At 43.6% G+C, this 14,937-nt stretch overlaps 1 protein-coding gene across 1 annotated transcript in view; it reads right to left on the minus strand.

Annotated features, from left to right (window-relative positions):
* Nucleotides 1-14,937, minus strand: part of chrm3a (cholinergic receptor, muscarinic 3a) — a 133,954-nt gene that overhangs the window by 109,261 nt on the left and 9,756 nt on the right. The gene's annotated exons all lie outside the window — the stretch shown is intronic.

The following is a 14,937-nucleotide window of genomic DNA, read 5'->3' on the forward strand; positions in this document are numbered from 1 at the left end:
TTGTTGCTCAGGAACCTTAAAACTCGGTAGCTACAGTAACATATTGTAATAACTACTCTAAGTATGATGCACTAGTTAGTTAGCCAGCCGAATGAGATACAGGGCTCTCAAGTTTTGAAGACAGGCAGGGGGACATCTCCAAACCCCCACGTTTAGGGTCATGATCGAGGACAATGTCCCGTCCAGAGACGAGCTGTTTCGTGTTGAGGTTTTGTTCAAACCGACCATCGAAAATACCCTCGCTAATGAATATGTTTTATTTTTACTTTGGTTGTTGCGTTAAATCTTACCCAGATACAATAGTGCTATTTTCTGATTGGCTGTTGTGTAGCCTCTTTATTTTGATTGGCTGATAAGTGTCAGGCTCGACTAAGAGCTCCAGGGGAGACTCGCTTGATACCTGCCCTATTCCATAGAGACAGCGGTGCGGACAGATACGTTTTGGGCGCCGCGACAGATTAAATATATCGTCGCTGTTCGGGCGAAACCTCGTAAGTCCAAATTTTGTCAATTTCATATTTTTTCACATATCGATGCTATCAGTCAGTCCCCACGTGGGTCTGTTATTTTTACAAGTTATTAACCAATCTAAAGTCTTGAAAATAGCGACGATATACATAACTGGTAAGTTTTTCTGCGTGAGAAATACGATGTGTGGCGGGAGCGTGACAAAAGACCGAAATGCGTGACACTTGACAGCCCTGGAGATGCATTACATACAAAGACGGGCACATGCTAATAGTCACCGAGACGAGACGTGCACATGCTAATAGTCACTGAGACGAGACGTGCACATGCTAATAGTCACCGAGACGAGACGTGCACATGCTAATAGTCACCGAGACGAGACGTGCACATGCTAATAGTCACCGAGACGAGACGTGCACATGCTAATAGTCACCGAGACGAGACGTGCACATGCTAATAGTCACTGAAACGAGACGTGCACACGCTAATAGCCACCGAGACGAGACGTGCACACACTAATAGTCACTGAGACGAGACGTGCACACGCTAATAGTCACCGAGACAAGACGTGCACATGCTAATAGTCACTGAAACGAGACGTGCACACGCTAATAGTCACCGAGACGAGACGTGCACATGCTAATAGTCACTGAAACTTGATTGATCGTTTGCTGGCAGTTTTTATTGGCAGTAATTCATCCTAGGTGAGAAGGATTGCATCACGCACTCACACCTGTCAATCACAGAGACACTAGGCATTCGCTGACTCGCGTACGCAGAAGGCGGACGATACAGAATTCCAAAGAAAGAGCGGAAAAACCTCCGATCAAGCTAATCGAGTCTGAATAGGGCTTATTAGCTTTATTATAACGTGAGGATTTGTTCGTTCTTCTTCTCTCTCATCGAGTTTTCATGGGTCATTTGGTATACTGACGAGCATGGTGTATGCTATATGAGAGAGTGTGTGTGTGTGTGTGTGTGTGTGTGTGTGTGTGTGTGTGTGTGTGTGTGTTTGTGTGCAGTTTTGACTCCTTTTTCTCTCTCTATTTATCTCTATTTTTTTTTACTCATCTTTCACGATTCTCCACACCTTTCATCGAACCCGCCTGAAAACGATACGTCCTCATCGATTCATCATTCAATCAGACGCACTCGTCATGCTTTGGCTGTATCAATCCCTGCTGGAATGAGACTGGGTGTGTGTGTGTGTGTGTGTGTGTGTGTGTGTGTGTGTGTGTGTGTGTGTGTGTGTGTGTATAAAAAGTTATAGAAATCGTGTGACTTTACCTGTGAGAGCATTTACAGCATTTAGCAGACACTCTTATCCAGAGTGACTTACATTTTTCTTATTTTAGACAGTTTATACACCTGAGCAATTGAGGGTTAAGGGCCTTCCTCAGGGGCCCTGCAGTGGCAACTTGGTGGACCTGGGATTCGAACCGATGACCTTCCGATCAGTAGTCGGACGCCTTAACCACTGAGCTACCACATCACATGTGCTGAATTGGTGGACCCTTCTAAGGGTTTCATGGATAGTTCTGGGGTTCTGTGTGGAAGTCCTCTGATGTCTCATTCCACATAGAACCTTTAACGGTTTCCCAGCAATAGAAGCCTTTAATTTAAGGTGTGAACCTGCAGAGACGATATAAATAGACACAGTCAGTGTAACATCTACATGAACATATACACCACTAACCAGTTATGTGAATAACAATGGGCTGGGATGTATTCGGCACCACGGGAACAGTCAGTTGACGTGTTGGAGGAGGGACAAATGGACGACGGGGTTTGGATCCGAGCGACTTTGGCAAATTGTGAACTCTAGCCGACTGGGTCAGATCACCTCCAGAACTTTGGGTGTTGTGGGGTGTTTTCGGTACACAGCGGTTACGCAGAACCCACCAAAAGTGCTCCGGTGAAGGACAACACGCGAACCGGCGACAGGGTCATGGACACCCAAGACTTGATGCTTACAAGAGTGCCGGAGCTTATATAGCGAGCAGGTGAGCATCAGAACTGGGCCATGAAGCAATGGAACACGGAGGTGTGGTCTGATGAATCATGTTCATGGCACCAGGAAAAGATGAGCTGGTGGAGGCATCATGCTATGCTTTTGGCCACCAGCTGATCCCTCAGATTTTCAGTAGACTCCGGTTTGGCTTTCGCTTGGTTGGAATGAAACCCTGCTCCCACCAGCCCTTTCCAGATGACACTGGACACCCCTGATCTGGGAATCCTTGGGTCTTGTCTTCCACGAACATAGATGTTCATGTCTTCATGGCAAACGTGTCCTCTTACTGTGATACCACAGCTATGGGAAATTTTGGGACTCTGATCAGAGATTGGTCGGAAGGTTGAGCGTCAAAAACGAGTGAAGGTGAAACGAGGGGATAACACTCAGGGGAGTTCCTTATCCATCCGTCCATCCATCCATCTTACCTTTACAGCATTTGGCAGACACCCTTATCCAGAGTAACCTCCATTACCTCATTTATTTATTTTTATACAGCTGAGCAATTGAAGGTTAAGGGCCTTGCTCAGGGGCAGCTTGGTAGACCTGGGACCAAACTCACAACCTTCCGATTGGTAGCCCGACACCTAAACCACTAGGCTACCACATCTTCTGTAGCATGCACCCTACACAGTGTAAATGATTCATTCTCATAAAAAGTGCTGCATACAGTAAGTAAATTTATTTTCTTCATTTGCTCCGTCGTTGTTAGTCCGCTAGAACCGAAGCTCCTCTCTGAACTTACACCTTCTCCATCAGGTCATGGTGTGAAAGCAAGGATAGAGAAGGAAAAATGGAAAATGGGTGACAGTATGGCGTGACAGTCCCCTATGCAGTGAGCATGTACTGTATAGCCGATAGGAACCGCTGTACGATTCGGCGTACGCTCGCGTCCTGACGCCTTCTTTACCGTCTGCTTATTCTTTCCCCTGTCACCTTCCTAATTAACCTCTCCACAGTGGCAGCTTGTAGTCACGATTAGCATCAGAAACCTCTCGTAGCACACACGCCGCACATGCACAGTACGACGTATGCCTTACACTCAACACTACACACACTGATCTTTAATTACAAAGCTTCAGCTGCCTGATGCAACATTTTTTTTTTACCAAATAAATAAAAAAAAGCTTCATATTCTCAAACCTTTTTAATTCTTTCTGAGCCGCTTTCTTTCATTAATCCCGACGAGGTACGATTCCCGAGTTACTCCGAATCCGATACACACACACGTATTAGATTATGAGAATTACAGTTGTTTAATTAAGCATTATGGCACGATGCGGCCTTAGTCCTTAAAACAAGTGATGCTTAGTTGCTCTCTGATAGAAAGACCTTTACATTCAGTCATCGTCTCACTCGCTACTGAGATTCGTATTAATTATATTAATTATATATTCATATCAATTATAGTGAAGTGAAGTGACGTGACATACAGCTGTACAGGACGTCGCTGTAGCACAGCTCTTCCTGACACTCCTGATGGTCTCGGTCATGATTGGACCGGTCGCGTCCGATTATATCCGAGCTGACGTGCTTCACGGTTATTAGCGATTACTATGATATGACAGTGACGTGACATACGTGACTCAGGATTCGTTCTCTGCATTTAACCCATCCAAAGTGAACACACACACACAGCAGTGAACACACACACACACACACACACACACACACACACACCGTGAACACGCACCCGGAGCAGTGTGCAGCCATTTATGCTGCGGCGCCCTGGGAGCAGTAGGGGTGGGGGCTTTCGGTGCCTTGCTCAAGGGCACCTCAGTCGTGGTATTGCCGGCCCGAGACTCGAACCCACAACCTTAGGGTAAGGAGTCAAACTCTCTAACCTTTAGGCCACGACTTCCTCAAATCACAGCTATGTGGAATTTTGCGGTTCTGATCAGTGATGGGTCAGAAGGTGAAGTGTCAAAAGCTTTTCTGGGAATGAAAGTGAAATGATGAGAAAACAATCAGATGCTCCTTCATTCTAGCCATCCATCCATCCATCCATCCATCCATCCATCCATCCATCCATCCATCTTCTGTAGCACTTATCCTCTTATCCTACACAGTATAAATAGTGACAAAATCTCTTCTGGATAAGAACATGGTCTGAGAAGCAAACTCTATGGAGTGTCCTCAGACTGACCATCCATCCATCTATTTATCCATCCATTCAACCATCTATCACAACTTCCATCCATCCATCCATCCGTCATCCCATCCATTCATCCGTTTAGCTGTAAACGCATCCCTCATCCATCCATCCGTCCATCCACTCGGTCATGTAAATCACAGGTTTATATCGATGCTTTCATTTTAATATGCTGTAGGTTTCTATAGCAGCCTCGCTTTATATCTTGACTGTTTAGAACTTTCACAGACGCATCACGATAATTATTGCTCTAAATGAATGAAAAACTTGGTGTAACGTTATTGATTAACAAAAAAAGAGAGATATAATCAGAAGTAAAGAATAATTATAAACTATGGAGCATAACATTATGGGGAAAATCATTCGGTAATAAATTCAGTAATCATATCATTTTATAATCAGCCTTATCACAGATACACACACTGACCTCTAGATGTGAAATTTTGATTTCTATTTATTTATTTTATTTAACCCTTTTTCATAGTACACTAGTCCTCCATTACACCAGCAGAATGGACGTTCATTCATTCATTCATTCATTCATTTTCTACCGCTTATCCGAACTTCTCGGGTCACGGGGAGCCTGTGCCTATCTCAGGTGTCATCGGGCATCGAGGCAGGATACACCCTGGACGGAGTGCCAACCCATCACAGGGCACACACACACTCTCATTTCACTCACACACTCACACACTACAGACAATTTTCCAGAGATGCCAATCAACCTACCATGCATGTCTTTGGTCCGGGGGAGGAAACCGGAGTACCCGGGGTTTCGTTACCACGACGTAAAGTGAGCATGTTTCTGGAGGTCTTGGAAAAATGGCCTTTTTCAAAAAAAAAAATTGCATACCTACGATTTTATATTGTATATCTATTATGCTTTATTATCTTACTATAAACAATGAAAAACTTCCGTTAGGGTTAGATTATCAAATAGGCCACGCCTACCCGATGACGCGATATCTGTTCCGCTGTTCTGAAATCCCTGGAAATAAGTGCATCCCGAACAAACACTCGGAGCAGCTCCGAGAGCAGAAATGGGTTTGATCTCAACATTTACTCTGAACATACAAACATATGAGCTGCATATTAACACTGATGTGGAGTGAGACACGATAAAGACATTCAATGATCCACAATAAAGCAGGAGGAAAGTCTAGTTTTTGGGCTCATATCCTTCTACTGCCCGAAGCCAGGAAAGACTAAAACACCACACACTGTATCTCTTCTGTCTGAACACAATAAACTACACTGTCCCATTTAGATTACAAACTTTATTAAAAGATTAAAACCGTCGAATCTTTGCGAAAGCGCAGAAGCTCGACCGCTCGCACGTTCACGAGGACCCGCCATAAATAAAAGATGATCCCTCGCCTTTGGCGCGGTCTCGAATGATGGAGGATTAAAAAGGATTCACACTCGGTTTGTTTAATGTTTTGTGTTGTTTTTCCAAACTGCAGAAGGTGGAAGCGACACGAGCCTCGACGTGACACTGCGAGCGGTTAGGCACAAGAATCCCGTTTTAAAAGAAGCTCTGTGAGGAAAACCTAAATAAAATATGATCACCCTCTTCAGTAGCCCGAGTCCCCTGATTGTCTCCAGCAGTGGAGCTAAAAGGCAGCCATCTTTTAAAGAGATCATATGTTCTAGGACTTTCAGTGCTCTGCTCATAACCAGGCTGAGAGTCACACCTCTACTGCACACTATAGAAGCAACTAAAGAGACATAATCTGAAATAAAAGAGCTACAACAGGAAATTGGAAAATGTTTTTTTTTTTCATATATGTACATAGATCTGAGAGACCTTAAGGTCAAACACTTTTCTCTAAAAAAAGATAAGATTCTTTAAAAATGCTGATGCCTCAACCCATGACCAGACCGATCGCCACCGACCAATCACCACTCTAATGATATAATCAGAATTAAATATTAACTATAAACTATGGAGCATAACATTATGGGAAAAATCACCCGGTAATAAATTCAGTAATAACTTATAACCTGACCAATCACCACTCTGATCAATCATTAAATCACCACTCTGATCAATCATTAAATCACCACTCTGATCAATCATTAATCACCACTCTGATCAATCATTAAATCACCACTCTGATCAATCATTAATCACCACTCTGATCAATCATTAAATCACCACTCTGATCAATCATTAAATCACCACTCTGATCAATCATTAATCAATCCTGAACAATCACCACTTTGACCAATAACAACTTATAACCTGACCAATCACCACTCTGATCAATGCTGAACAATCATAACTCTGACCAATCACCATTCAAAGCCTGACCAATCACCACATATAAACTGACGAATCACCACTCTGACCCATCACTCACACCCATCATCACTTTGACCAATCACAACCTATAACCTGACAATAACGACTCATGACCTAATCAATCACCACTCTGAACAATCACCACTCAAATCCTGACCAATCACCACACTGACCAATCATCACACTGACCAATCACCACTCAAATCCTGACCAATCACCACACTGACCAATCACCACACAAATCCTGACCAATCACCACACTGACCAATCACCACACAAATCCTGACCAATCACCACACTGACCAATCACCACACAAATCCTGACCAATCACCACACTGACCAATCACCACACTGACCAATCACCACACAAATCCTGACCACTCACCACACTGACCAATCACTTCTCAAATCCTGACCAATCACCACATTGACCAATCACCACACTGACCAATCACCACACTGACCAATCACCACACAAATCCTGACCAATCACCACACTGACCAATCACTTCTCAAATCCTGACCAATCACCACACTGACCAATCACTTCTCAAATCCTGACCAATCACCACTCAAATCCTGACCAATCACTACACTGACCAATCACCACTCAAATCCTGACCAATCACCACACTGACCAATCACCACACTGACCAATCACTTCTCAAATCCTGACCAATCACCACTCAAATCCTGACCAATCACTACACTGACCAATCACCACACTGACCAATCACTACACTGACCAATCACCACTCAAATCCTGACCAATCACCACACTGACCAATCACCACACTGACCAATCACCACACTGACCAATCATCACACAAATCCTGACCAATCACCACACTGACCAATCACCACACTGACCAATCACCACACAAATCCTGACCAATCACCACAATGACCAATCACCACACTGACCAATCACCACACTGACCAATCACTACTCAAATCCTGACCAATCACCACACTGACCAATCACTACACTGACCAATCATCACACAAATCCTGACCAATCACCACACTGACCAATCATCACACTGACCAATCACCACACTGACCAATCATCACACAAATCCTGACCAATCACCACACTGACCAATCACCACACTGACCAATCATCACACTGACCAATCACCACACTGACCAATCATCACACAAATCCTGACCAATCACCACACTGACCAATCACCACACTGACCAATCACCACTCAAATCCTGACCTGATCACTGAAAACAAAACACTTGTAAATATAAATCGTATTTTCAAAGTGCATCTTAATGAATCAGTGCTGAAATCGTGGTGTTTTGTTCACCGCTCCTTTGTTTAGAATCAGTTCTGATTAATGATTATAATGAGTCATTAAGTATATAGAGTAGAAATTGCTTCATACTGTATGTATTATTAGCACTATGACTGGCTCAGGCTGCAAACGTGTGTCACGTGACAGGTTCAAAGCTGTAGGGACAAAATCGCAAAGCATATGATTCACTAAAAGGTCTCGACTGTCAGCTTCAGCGTGTTTGCCTCCGTAAGGGCATCAGCGGAAATATTTAATCAACATGTTGCTCGTGAAGTAAACGAGGAAACGGAAAAAAGAAGGCATGACGTTTTTCTGGCGTGTCCGGCACTGCAGTTTGTACCAATCTGCTTGTATTACGGTCTTGCTGCAGGCTAAACTGAACTCGAGCGCTCTCTCTGCGCCGATCGCCCGGACGTCGGAATGAATTATTAATGAAAGCGGCGCTGCGGGCTCGGAGATACCGCCATCCCATGATGGAGCATGTCGATCATCAGCTCTAGGAAATACGCCACAATATTCTCGACATGTTCAACCACTTCAAAAATGCTGGCCGTGTTAACGATTACAGGAGCTGACTTCAATCAAAGAAGTCAGTTTTATTAAACATTTCATCCTGCTTTAAGACGCCGGGATCTCGGAGGTGAGGAGCTCGGGGGCTGTGAGCACGGTTTGATTGACAGGATGGACTGATAAACCTCCAGTCTGTTTGAATCCTGTTTAATCTTCCAGGCTTTCTCAGCTTCGGGTTGTGAACCGTACTGGTTACTTTGCTCCTTCGTTTTATTTGTTTTATTCGGTTTACTTTTACAAATATTATGATGATAGAGTGCCACGGGAACGAGTCCTGAAAGCCGGAAATGAGTTCGCATATCAGCACAACCATCGATCTCCTGAAGTCAGTGAATTTTAATATTCTACAACGTAAAATTCATCAGTAAAATAACACTCGTCTTTATAGGTGGGGTCTCCGATTTTTGAAAGCCAATGTTGACATATAAAATCACCAGAACAAAAACGCCCCTAACCCAAATGGGTCCCACCCCTGTATTGTTAGCTCCGCCCACACATACATACGTAACCCAGGCGACTAACGGAAAGAAATGTGTCTTTATCATAGCTGAAGGGAAGAACAATACGATTGTAGATAAACAAACAAGCAAAAATGACACACAAGCATAATGATGTAAAGGACAAAGGCATATATTAGTTCTGTGTAACAAAGCAAAACCAACGTTACTCACCTATCGAGAAGGAAAAAAGCGCCTCGGCGTCTTAAGTAAAGTCGGCCACATATTCACAGGTCGGAGTTTCCCGAGTCGATAACTCCTGAGCTAAACGCTGTTACTACACAAAACGCGGTTGTAGCTGCCTCTCTACATTACTACGATAGAAAAGAGGTGTTATTTGTGTAGTAACAGCGTTTAGCTCAGGAGTTATTGACTCGGGAAACTCCAACCTGTGAATATGTGGCCGACTTCCTGCTCCTTCAGTTCTCTCCAGCGCTGGAAAGCTGATCCTATATTAACACGTCCTACTTCTTGCCTTATCGTAAGTCTTTCTTCTCTTTCTTTCTTTGTTTTTATCCTCCATGTCGATGTTAAAACCGCTTTCTGCTAATGTCACACATGCGCACTGAACACTCTCTCTGCCCGTATTGACAAGACCCGCCCCTTTCTGCTCATTGGCTACACGATTATTCGGCCCGACTCTGTTTTCTGAAGCGTTTCTCAAAAAGGAGACCCGGCCTTTAAACGGTGGTTCTGATGTGAGGACGTCTGGGACGTTTAACGTCATCACGCTGAACAGGAAACTCGTCAGTAACGACAACCTGGATGTGTTTTTGCTAATAACACACTTTTTATGCGGTCAGATTCATCCAGTAAAAATCATTTTTCACGACAAGGAAAATTTAACAGAAATGAACGAGTGTGAATAAATAATGAATCGATCCTAATTTACATTTAAAATACAAACAAATATTTCATTTGGTTTGATTTGGGTAAAAAATAAATAAATAAATAAATAAATAAATAAATAAATAAATATAAGCTTAACTTATCCTTAATACTTTCCAATGAATAAACATACTTTCAAATGAATAAACAGCAAAGTCCATTTTTGCACAGTTAATTAAGTATAATAAAAAGTGTGCGTGTGTGTGTGTGTGTGTGTGTGTGTGTGTGTGTGTGTGTGTGTGTGTGTGTGTGTGTGTGTGTGAGTGAGAGAGAGAGAGAGAGAGAGAGAAATTGTTTTTGTTTAATTCTATATTTTTCCAGCGTTTGTGTCAAATTTGAACTAAATAGAAACCTAAAATGAGCGTTATTTAGATTTTATATAGATATTATGGTTATTTAGAAAGATATCAGTTTCATAAAATGGGCACATGGATAAGTCTTTGTACTTACTAAAAAAATAATGACTTGAAAGAAAAATTCCCATTTATTCTAGAAAATAAGAAATAAAGTGTCCAGTGGTTTCTTAATCAGAAAAAAGCAAAACAAGCAATTCTACCATTTCAGATTTAAGGAGAATAGAAAAGTTTGTAATAATTCAGTTCCTCCAGGATTTTTTTGTTCTCTGGGAACTCCGTGACATTCGGATGAGCTTGGTGATTTTTTAAAGATGACCGCAGATTTCCTCAGATTTGTTCCCGAGACGTGGCGTGTGATGTCATCACGCATTCAGCCAAAGTCCACTTCTATTCATGTGTGGAACATAAGTACAGCTCTCAGAGAAAGTAGAAACAGATGTGTCTCACTGGGGTGAGATTGAAAGAAGAAAAAAAAGAAAAAAGCACACAAATCTCTTCAAACAAAAAAAAAAAGCGGCACACCATCAAGCGTCTTTGGACACAACATTCACAAAAACATCTTGGAATTTTCAGAGGGACTGATAATACCACCAGTGAGAGTTCAAATCACCTGCGAGAGTTCACAAAAGCTGTGAGCATTCAAAACACCTGCGAGAGATCAAAACACCTGCGAGAGATCAAAACATCTGCGAGAGATCAAAACACCTGCAAGAGATCAAAACATCTGCGAGAGTTTACAAAAGCTGTGAGCATTCAAAACACCTGCGAGAGATCAAAACACCTGCGAGAGATGAAAACACCTGCGAGAGATCAAAACACCTGCGAGAGATCAAAACATCTGCGAGAGTTTACAAAAGCTGTGAGCATTCAAAACACCTGCGAGAGATCAAAAAAGCTGTGAGCATTCAGCACCTGCGAGAGATGAAAACACCTGCGAGAGATGAAAACACCTGCGAGAGATGAAAACACCTGCGAGAGATCAAAACATCTGCGAGAGTTTACAAAAGCTGTGAGCATTCAAAACACCTGCGAGAGATCAAAACACCTGCGAGAGATCAAAAGACCCGCGGGAGATCAAAACACCCGCGAGAGATCAAAACACCCGCGGGTGATCAAAACACCCGCGAGAGATCAAAACACCTGCGAGAGATCACAAATGCTGTGAGCATTCAGCACCTGCGAGAGATCGAAACACCTGCGCTTCCTATGCTGACTGGATCATTGCTATATAATCAGGGAGAAGCGATCGCTCCACATGATACTGTGTAAAGAACCAGACAGACACAAAGATGGAAAGAGAGAGAGAGAGAGAGAGAGAGAGAGAGAGAGAGAGAGAGAGAGAGAGCATTATATTAGGATAAGCTTTATCTCAGGATTGTTTAACGATATGTTAACGATAATTCAGACAGATGATGAGGTGGATTATGTCCGTCAGATCAGCGTCTCCTCTCTGCTCTCTGACACGTTCAAACCACAATTACACAATTACGCCGCCAGCCAGGAAACGTGTGAAAAAGAACTGCAGGAAGGATATAATTAGCTGAGGTCAATGAAACGTCTTATTCGGAGACATCCGAGCCAAAGCGGACGACGACGGCGAGACGATTTATGTTCAGCAGGTACACCACAGTGCAATGTGTTTACGCCCACGCTGTCGGATTCCCGAGAACTGCCTCGTTAAAAGGTCGGGAAGGAAATAATTAAGTGCGTCGATTAGCCGAGTCGTTTCCGTCCTCGCCTCGGTCGCGGCGATCGGCCGTGCCGTTCGAACACAATCGACTGGGTGCGATCTGCCAAGAGGAAGAGGAAGACGAAAGGCATCAATCAGAGAACAGGAAGCATCACAATGCAAAGTTTGTGAGGAAATGTTTTTATCTTAATGGGCGTGGTGTCTTTCAGCATGGCTCCGCCCCCTCGTACATAACGGTTCACTTATGAGGATGGACATGATGTAGATTGTAAGTTATAGCCTTCAACCTCTCACATTTCAGTGACGTGTTAGACAGCGTTCCCATCATCATCATCATCATCATCATCATCATCATCATCACCACAACACAGACTAAGAGGAAACCTCTGGAAGCGCGGCGTCTGTCGCTCCTGTAATGTTCCTGAGACGCGTAGAATAGACGCCAGAGCTCAGTGCAGCTGTTCCGTTTCCTGCACACTGATTACACTCACACTGTGGATGGCTTGAGACTCGAGCAGCTGTCACACAAGCAGCGCCTGACAATACGCCGAGCTGACAACGTGTTGCTTCTTCATTTCATTTCATTCCTGCTCTCCGTCTCTCTTTTATATTTCCTCTGGCTGAACTGATCCGTTTATATCTGAGTGCAGGCGCACCGTCGCTGAAATACACTCGGACAAATACAAGAAAGGAAGATCCGTCTGTTTGAGGATTCGTATAGAAAATTGGTTTAGTAGAGAGAGGGGCGGAGCTTGTAGCTTGGAATGTTTCAGAAGTGTAATGTAGTAGTGAGGTTATAGAGCAGGTCTTTACCTCAGGAGTTATTAATCAGAGTCAGCTCGGCTTTTACGGTGTTAACTCCACACGGCGGTGTTGAAAGTGTACAGTGTGAAACCACGCGCTGTTAGAACGTTAGGGCTGGTCGCTTAGCAACAGAAACCCAATCGGAACCCGAACAGCGCCTCTGTGCCTCGTATCAGGTGAAAACCAGGACGTAGAGACACTTAACAGAAATGACTCTGTAGATAGAGTCAGGAGACAAAACGCCGAACATCACAGAAGTGCGCGGTGTAGAGAGGGGGAAATACGTCACGCCGAAACATTAGAGGAAGTCGGATACGGACGAAGGGACGTCTGGTGGACTACAGGACAAAGTTAAACAGGACAAAAAAGATGAGAAAGCTGTGAAAGATAACAGAACCTGCTCGGGTGCAGAAGCACAGAGACCAACTTTTTTCCTCACCGACGTGAAAGCGTGAGACGAGACGTTATTTAAAGCGGCCGCACGCCGGATTCATCCAATCAGGGTCGTCGATGCGTGAATATGCAAATGAGAAGAAGGTTACAGCAGGGTTTAGGAACGTACAGTGTGACACAAGGGCAGATTCTGAAGAGCCAGAATTCAGTGTTACCCCTCCGGGGGGCAGTAGGAGCAGTGTGAAACCTCTGACCACACAAACACAGGATTCTGTTCAGTTTATAATCACACAGGGAAATATTTCACATAGATAAAGCTCTAAAAAGCATCACCTGCTCTATAAAGCGTCACCTGCTTGTCAGACCTGTGTAACACACTATGCCGTGTCTACACACGTGAGCCACACAGCGACTGTGGAACGGTCTGAAGTGCTAATATAGCAAGAGAAGAGAAGCAAAGCTGGTGATGCGTCTCTGGAGTTCATCCAATCGGGCTTTCTCCATCAGAACAGCAAGGACGTAAAGGGACACGAGCGCCGACTTGCTGGCCTCCAGCCAAATCCTGTATTATCATTGAATAGGATACACTCACACACCAAAGCAGCACACACACACACACACACACACACACTCCTATATTCCGGTACAGCACTAAAATGTATGCAGTTAATACAGATTCTTTAAAAATACATTATGTGAAAGCGAACTTTTCATCCGTTTGAAATCCTTGTCACACACACACACACACACACGCGTACAAGAACACACACGTCTTAGAGGCATCCTCCAAAGGTCCTGCTTCTTATCGTTTGTGTGCGTTACTGCATTATTCATAAATGTCCAGGAAACACGTCTCAGGAGATGTTGACACTGAAAGTCATGCCTATATAATCTTCAGAGATCGTTTCCATAAACCGCTCTCCAACCTCTCCTCGATGTTTATCAATATTCATTAGCTGACTAATAGCTTCCTCGGCTAATGGAGAAGCTTTTTGCCCGTCAGTACAAGCGGACACGGGGTTTTTTCCTTGCTCTTTCTAAATCTATCGTGTAATGTTTGTGGGGGGTTTTTTTTTCGATTAAATTCCGATTCAATTTCAGCGCTTCTAACGATTCACAGTGTTTTAAAGCAGCTCAAAGTATAAAAACAGAATAAACTAGATTTGTAAAGTTCGTCGCGACAAACTTGGATGTTGGCTTTGACGATGCAAGTATTCGCAAAGGCCGGTGCTTTTTGGAGGCGAGTGGACATAAGGGTCAGTGTTACTTTTGGAAGAAAGTAAACAGAAAGCTAGGTTGCCAAAACATTTGAAGGTAAGTGGAGACGAACATGTGATGTCATTAGAATACCCGTGAGGAAGTTCCCCTCGTTGTTCTGAGTGTTTTGATATGTCACATGTCCATGTTGTAAAAAGTTTTTTGATTTTGCATATTTTGGGGGGCGGGGCTGCGGCACAACCTAAAGGCCAGTCGGTACACCGATTTAAGAGTTTGT

This window comes from Tachysurus fulvidraco, chromosome 12 (genome assembly GCF_022655615.1).
Source record: "Tachysurus fulvidraco isolate hzauxx_2018 chromosome 12, HZAU_PFXX_2.0, whole genome shotgun sequence".
Taxonomy (NCBI): domain Eukaryota; kingdom Metazoa; phylum Chordata; class Actinopteri; order Siluriformes; family Bagridae; genus Tachysurus; species Tachysurus fulvidraco.